Source organism: Artemia franciscana, unplaced genomic scaffold (genome assembly GCF_032884065.1).
Source record: "Artemia franciscana unplaced genomic scaffold, ASM3288406v1 PGA_scaffold_58, whole genome shotgun sequence".
Taxonomy (NCBI): domain Eukaryota; kingdom Metazoa; phylum Arthropoda; class Branchiopoda; order Anostraca; family Artemiidae; genus Artemia; species Artemia franciscana.
In genome coordinates, this window is record NW_027062698.1 from 516,781 (window position 1) to 524,153 (window position 7,373).

The following is a 7,373-nucleotide window of genomic DNA, read 5'->3' on the forward strand; positions in this document are numbered from 1 at the left end:
AAGACGATGTACGAATTGGTTATGAATTCTTTAGACTGAGCGAGTTTAAGAAAATTTCAAAGTGTTGTTTTAAGTGCCGATCGCCCCATCACTTCCAGTCTTCTTGTCCCAGTCCTGCACCCGAATGTGATCGTTGTGCCGGCCCTCATATTAGTACGAAAGAAAATCCATGCAATGCCTCATCAAAATGTGCCAATTGCAATGGTGAACACGTGTCCTTTAGCATGCCAAGCTCTGTTCTCCGTGGTTTTGCAAGTCAACAAACCTCTAAATGACTTTACAAATTTCAATCATATCGCATAATATCAAAGGCACAAAAAATAAAGATGCTTATATTGACGATCTGTACGAGAACTTCGACGTTATCTGCCTGCAAGAAAGCTTGTTAACCGCCTCTAGCAGAAATTTCCTTCATCGAAGCTCTGTTCATTCGATTTTTACTCCTGATGCAGTTACCACGCGTGGCCGCCCTTCTGGAGGTCTGACCTGTATTTTTTTAAAAGTATTGATCTTTCGAGCCCATCCCTTTTTTATTCGGATAAGCACATTCTTGCTGTTAGAGTAAATAGTACTGTGTTTGCTAATGTTTATCTTCCATATAAAAATAATACAGTGAAGTAAATAAATAGATTTGCTATTACATGCAAGTCTTTAAAGTCCGTGATGAATCGTGTCAAGGAAAATAAACTTGATTTTATGGTTCTTGGTGACTTTAACACGGATTTGGATGAACAAAGTTATCGATCCCGAGAAATATGGGAGTGCATGCCCCCTTACGTGATTCTGAAGAAAGATATAATCATATAATCAGTTCGTCACAGCTAAAATGCTCGATTATTCATGTTGATATTGAGTCTGATGATATTGACCATCTATCGCTTTCATTTACTACTAAATTGAAACGTAACCTTTGCAATGCTGCCCCTATTGGGAATTCTAAATGGTTTAAACGTAGTAATTGGAAAAGAGCCGATATTGCTTTATATATATTGTCTTTATCTGCATTGCTTAATTGTATTCGTGTGCCTTATCATCTGCTCCAATTGCAAGTAAAGGGTCGTAAGCGTGATCTTGATAGATATTATGATGATATAATTAGATGTACGTAAGAAGCTGAAAAAATTGCGGTTCCCGAAGAACGTACTCGTATAAAAATGCGGAAATCTATATGGGCTGCCGATCCTGATTTTAAACAATTATAAAAATAAGGCAACACTTGGCTTCGAATTTGGGTTGATTGTGGTAGACCTACAACGGGGTCTGTTGCGGATATAAAGCAGAAAACAAAAAATGATTATAAAAAGTACCTTAAATCCATTCGTTATAAGGGTATGGAATTTCCAGCCTCTAAAAAGGTTGGTCTAAATTGATCAATTCTGAGAAGCTGGATAAAAGTGATCTTTATAATAGTGATTCGATTTCTAGTTCAACTTGGTATGTTTACTATTCGGGATTTTTTTCCAAAGTTAATTTTTTCGTGCAGTCACATTATTCTCGGTTACTTTCTAAAATTCTTCCGCCTTCGCTTCATCAAGGCCATATTATTCCAGTATCAATAACTGCTGTTGAAAATGCAATTAAGCAACTGAAATCTTCATCCATTGGTATTGATGGTATTAGTGTAAATAATATAAATCCAAAGTGTGTTGTTCTTTTATTTCATTTGCAGTTGTTGTTCCAAATGTGTTTAACATCTTCTCTGGTTCCAGATAGCTTTCTTTGTGGAACTATCAGCTCAATTCTAACGCGGGGAAAACTCCCTTCTCAATGTTCATCTTGTCGCCCTACAACCACTACGTGTAACTTGAGTAAAATCCTTGAATATATTTTAATTCCTCATTTAAATGGAAATATAAATTTCGGATCGAATCAATTCGGATTTCAATCTGGTATTGGTTGTCAACATGCACACCGTGTTCTTTCTTCCGCCCTTAAGAATTGCATGGCTGAGGGGTTGCCACTTTATATATGTACTTTGGACCTTTCTAAAGCTTTTGATAATGTAGTTCACAGTCAAGCTTGTTTTCCCTTTTTAATAATGGTGTAAATCTTTCAGTAATTTTTCTTTTCGTTTTTGGTATGAGAATTTCATCCTCTGAATTAATAAATCTGGATCTGCGTTTGTCCGGTATGTCGAGGTGTCAAGCAGGGAGGGGTTTTATCACCTAGTATATTCAAAATGTGCATTTCTGGTATTTTAGATGAAATTAGATCAAATTATTTTATTGGACTCTCAGATGTTTCTTATCTTGCTTATGCAGATGACCTTTTACTTTTGTGTAAAAATAAGCAAGAAACTTTTATGCTCTCAAAAGTTTCACGTCTATTTTCTATAATTGGTCTCTTACTGTTGAGAAATGTGAATTTCTAGTTTTAATGGTCCGACTTCCTCTAATGCTCCCTTAGCTTGTCGCGGTTTTTCTATACCCTTTGTTTCCGCCTTTCGGTGGTTAGGTATTACTGTTACGAATTCAATTTCTTGCCTACGGCAGTACACTGTTCGTGATGTTCAAAAGAAAATTCAAATGGGCTATTCTAAGATAGTTGCTAATCGAGGGAAGTATAATAGACGTGCACTCGATAGACTATATGCTACATTCTGTGATCATTCTCTCCTTTATTTTTCTGGTCTTTATCCCCTTCTAAAGAAAAAAGATGTTAATCAGATTCGGATTTCTTATTTCAGATATTGTAAATTTTTACTTTATCTCCTCCCATGATATAGCAATGGGAAGATAATTCGTAAGTTTGATGTCCCTGATATAAGTGCAAAGTTGGCCCTCCTGCATGGAAGGTTGTCGGAATCAGCTTTTTATCGTTTATCGCCTCATCATCCTTTGGTCCGTCTGTTCGGTTAATCTCAATGTAGCGTAGTGTTTTTTCTATTTGTAGTGTATTTTATTTGCAGTGTATTTAATTTTTCTTTTCTTTTTGTCTACACATGGATGTCTACACATGCTCTATTTCAAACGGAAATAAATGAATTTCCCCGATAAAAAATGCCCAACATTAAATGTTATGCTATGTAACGTTATTTCATTTTTTATCAGACTAGGACTAACACATAATAACCAAAGATTCCACATAAAAATGAGAAATATGAAGAATGAGTCATGAGAATGGAGAATAAAAAGAGTGATAAATATGAAATGAGACATGAAAATGAAGAAAAAAAATAAGAACAAAAAACACAGAAGAACAAGAAATGGATAATAACCTTAATTCGGACCAGCAAATATAGTCTAAAACTTTTCAATGGAGTTTTCAAAAGTTCCTCCAGAACCTTTCTCAAAAGTTCTCAAAAGTCTTCCAGGTTCATGCACAGCTCCCTCAGTCCCATCATTTAGTTGAATAGCATCGGAAGAGGTCAAAGCCAGAGCCTGAATCAGCTGTTGATTCACCTGTTCATCTCCAGAGCTTGACAACTGTTCCTGAGGTCCTTCCCCAATTCGCTGATTAAGGAGAATGGTCTTTTCTCTGGGATGAGTTGTAACAGCTGTTGTAAGTGGAAGTCGAGGCATTCTGTTTGCTGCTAAATATTTGTTCGAGTTCTTTTATCAAGTAAGAAATCTCCATGACTGCTGTTATTGAGAAGTGAAAGAATAGAACAAGGCTAGTTTTTGTGACTAAGAAGAGAAAAGACTTTTCCGTTTTTCTTTTGTCGCCTTTTATTTGCTCTTCATTTTGTGCCATTCCCACACACCGGCTTCAACACAAATTTTTTTGAATTGGTCGCTCCTGGGACCACTAGAGATAAAGAAACACAGGAAGAACAGGGTAGCATCTTTCTAGATATTGCATTGCAAGAATTGGTAATCCTCATTACCTAGGCTGCTCCCTCCTCAACGCCCCGCTCTTTACGCTAAATTTTGACCCTTTCTCTATATTCTACCTTTTAAAACAGTAAAAAACTTTAGCGCAAAGAGCGGGGCGTTGAGGAGGGAACAGCCCATTTCATAAGCGGAATAATTTCTGTTCGTTTTAAGTTTTAATGTCGCTCCCAACTTTCATTAAAATATTTTCTTTTAAATTTAATTTTTGTACGTTTTTGAATTAACGTATGGTTGATTTTGGCTCGCTGCACATGACTAAAAATTTGCGTTTTTTTGCGGGGTGAGGGGGCAAAATGGCTTTCTCTTAGTCTCTTAGTTTAGTTTTAGGTGCCCCAACCCAATTTTTTGGTCACTTAAAAAGGGCACTAGAACTTTTAATTTCCGTTAGAATGATCCCTCTCAAGACATTCTACGATCACCCCTGGGAAGAACAGAACAAAAAAAAAAAAAAAAAAAAAAAAAAAAAAAAAAAAAAAAAAAAACGCACCTGTGATCAGTCTTCTCACAAAAAATACGGAGTTCCACATTTTTGTAGATAGGAGCTTGAAACTTCTAAAGTAGGGCTCTCAGATACGCTGAGTACAATGATGTGATATTCTATGACTTTTAGGGAGTGTTTCCCCCATTTTTTGAATTTTTCAACACAAATTTTTTTGAATTGGCTTCAACACAAATTTTTTTGAATTGGTCGCTCCTGGGACCACTAGAGATAAGGAAACACAGGAAGAACAGGGTAGCATCTTTCTAGATATTGCATTGCAAGAATTGGTAATCCTCATTACCTAGGCTGCTCCCTCCTCAACGCCCCGCTCTTTACGCTAAATTTTGACCCTTTCTCTATATTCTACCTTTTAAAACAGTAAAAAACTTTAGCGCAAAGAGCGGGGCGTTGAGGAGGGAACAGCCCATTTCATAAGCGGAATAATTTCTGTTCGTTTTAAGTTTTAATGTCGCTCCCAACTTTCATTAAAATATTTTCTTTTAAATTTAATTTTTATACGTTTTTGAATTAACGTATGGTTGATTTTGGCTCTCTGCACATGACTAAAAATTTGCGTTTTTTTGCGGGGTGAGGGGGCAAAATGGCTTTCTCTTAGTCTCTTAGTTTAGTTTTAGGTGCCCCAACCCAATTTTTTGGTCACTTAAAAAGGGCACTAGAACTTTTAATTTCCGTTAGAATGATCCCTCTCAAGACATTCTACGATCACCCCTGGGAAGAACAGAAAAAAAAAAAAAAAAAAAAAAAAAAAAAAAAAAAAAAAAAAAAAAAAAAAAAAAAAAAAAAAAAAAAAAAAACGCACCTGTGATCAGTCTTCTCACAAAAAATACGGAGTTCCACATTTTTGTAGATAGGAGCTTGAAACTTCTAAAGTAGGGCTCTCAGATACGCTGAGTACAATGATGTGATATTCTATGACTTTTAGGGAGTGTTTCCCCCATTTTTTGAATTTTTTTTTAGTGTTCTTCAACAGAGAACTGAAAATTAGAGACAAATAATCAATATATAAAAAAAAACAACGATTCATGCAAAGAAACGCTAATCGCATCTATTCATAAAATAATATATCTATTCAAAATTATTAGTCGTGGTGAAATATAAATTTTTTCATTTACTTTTTATTTTGAAGCCAACATGTTACATGTTTTCCTTTAAACACAAGTTAGACCATGGCAAATAAAAGAGCGCCATCTATTCCAAGACAAAGATAACTTTTTCAATATCTGAAGCATAGAATAACAATGTGGTGTATTTCTTGACATTGATACCATTGTCCATTCCGAGGAGCAAAAGAATTTACTTGTAGCGTTCCGTTTTCGACATTTTGCTAGACAGCTTAAATCTTTTGTACAAAATATTCTCTTCAATATTCTCTTTTGCCTTGTACGTAAAATGCTGTAAAAATTACGTCCATATTCCCTTTTAATTTTGTCTGACATCTACAATTTATTTTTATTAATAAATAAGAGAAAAATAAGAGAATACATATTTTTGTTTCGTTAGCATATGAACTGAATATTTATTTCACAAATGATATCCAAGTTAATAACAAACAACTTAAGAATAAAAAAAAAATATATCTAATCTATGAAATTTTTAAGTAGTTCATGCTTTCTTCATACTTACAGCATCATGTTTTATACCCCTTTCCAGATGCCTAAAATTTTACCCCAATCCCCATTAGTATTTTAATATATTATCCCTCCACCTATAGAGAAATGCAATAGGCAAGTCTGAGTGTAACGTGGCAGGTATAATCTACCTTTCAGCAATTGCTATTTAGTAAACATAATGTATCATGCTTATGTTTAAATCTTCTTATTTCACTCCCCCTCCCCCCAGAAAAAAAGCAACAAAACAAGATGCTAGGCTGCAAAATATATATATTTTTTTTATAAATCATAAGAAATTAACGATTTTTTCCATTGTAAAAGCATAGAAAAATGCCAAATTTTGAATCGGACATAAACTTAAGTACTCAAAATCCAAATTCAAAAGAAATCTAAACCCTAGAAAATTTACTTGGTTAATAAATCTGGATTTTGGCGAATGTATACTGAAACTGACTGCATACAAAATGGTCTTCCCTGGAAAATCAAGAAAGAAATTCAAAAGAGAGCAAATAATTTAAGATTAAATGTGTCGGACTGGACATAAGACCGATGGCCTAGAGTAATATCCTTTTTTTTTAGTTCAGGTTCAAATCTTGAAGTTTGGAAATTTTTAACCGAAGGTCCTCTTTACACTTATTTAGAACTTATTTAGAACACTTATTTAGAACTTTATTTAGAACATACCTGTATAATCACAAGTCAAAAGATTAGCATCATATTTGTATAAAAAAAGTTGAAGACTGAAAGGGGCGGTACCTGAAGGTGGAATAGAAAAAGGAGCCACAATACAGCCCTCTATTAAAATCAAACACCTTAATATCTTTGATATCGAACTGAAAGTTTTCTATAAAACCAAAAAAAATAATTTCCAAAGTATAAGAACTACTAGTGATCTTGAATTTTTCTAAACAATTACTTTTTTTTGCTGTGTAAAAGCTAGTCCTGAGTAATTGTCTCCTTCTACTGTGAGGGCATTTTAGGTATATAATTTGAAGTTTCAGGGATTTCTTTAGAAGTTTAATTTTATTCCAAAGTAAGCTGCAAAATCTACATCATTGTAATATAGTCAAAAATTTTTTAGGTAAAACTTAGACGAAAATTAAATATCCGGCAAAAGATTCTCCAGAAAAACTGTCATACCAGACATGGGCTGTACAAACTTAATAGCAACACGAACGACGCAATTAAAAGGCTGGATTTCCCATCACACGGTTGTAATGCCGGTGTCAGAGCTGTTACGATTGTAACGCTGTATAATTGGTTAAACGTTCAAAAGTAGGCGGGGCCAACAGCATATAAATACTGCTATTCATTAATTGGTTTTATCAGTTGCAAAATAACTGTCAAACTGTAAACGTGTTTTAATTTGTGAGACATTAAAAGTCTTATATTTAAAAGATCAATAAGCTTTTAGCTACAGAAATATCA

General features: G+C 34.3%; 1 protein-coding gene across 2 annotated transcripts in view; it reads right to left on the bottom strand.

The window, feature by feature from the left end:
* Window positions 1-5,085: 5,085 nt before the first annotated feature.
* LOC136042062 (uncharacterized) overlaps window positions 5,086-7,373 on the bottom strand; it is a 79,778-nt gene continuing 77,490 nt past the window's right edge. Inside the window, exon 6 of one of the 2 annotated variants that reach the window (XM_065726929.1) lies at window positions 5,086-5,309. The gene's annotated coding sequence lies outside the window, so the exon portion shown is untranslated. The remainder of the gene's footprint in view (window positions 5,310-7,373) is intronic. The other variant, XM_065726930.1, reaches the window with a different exon arrangement.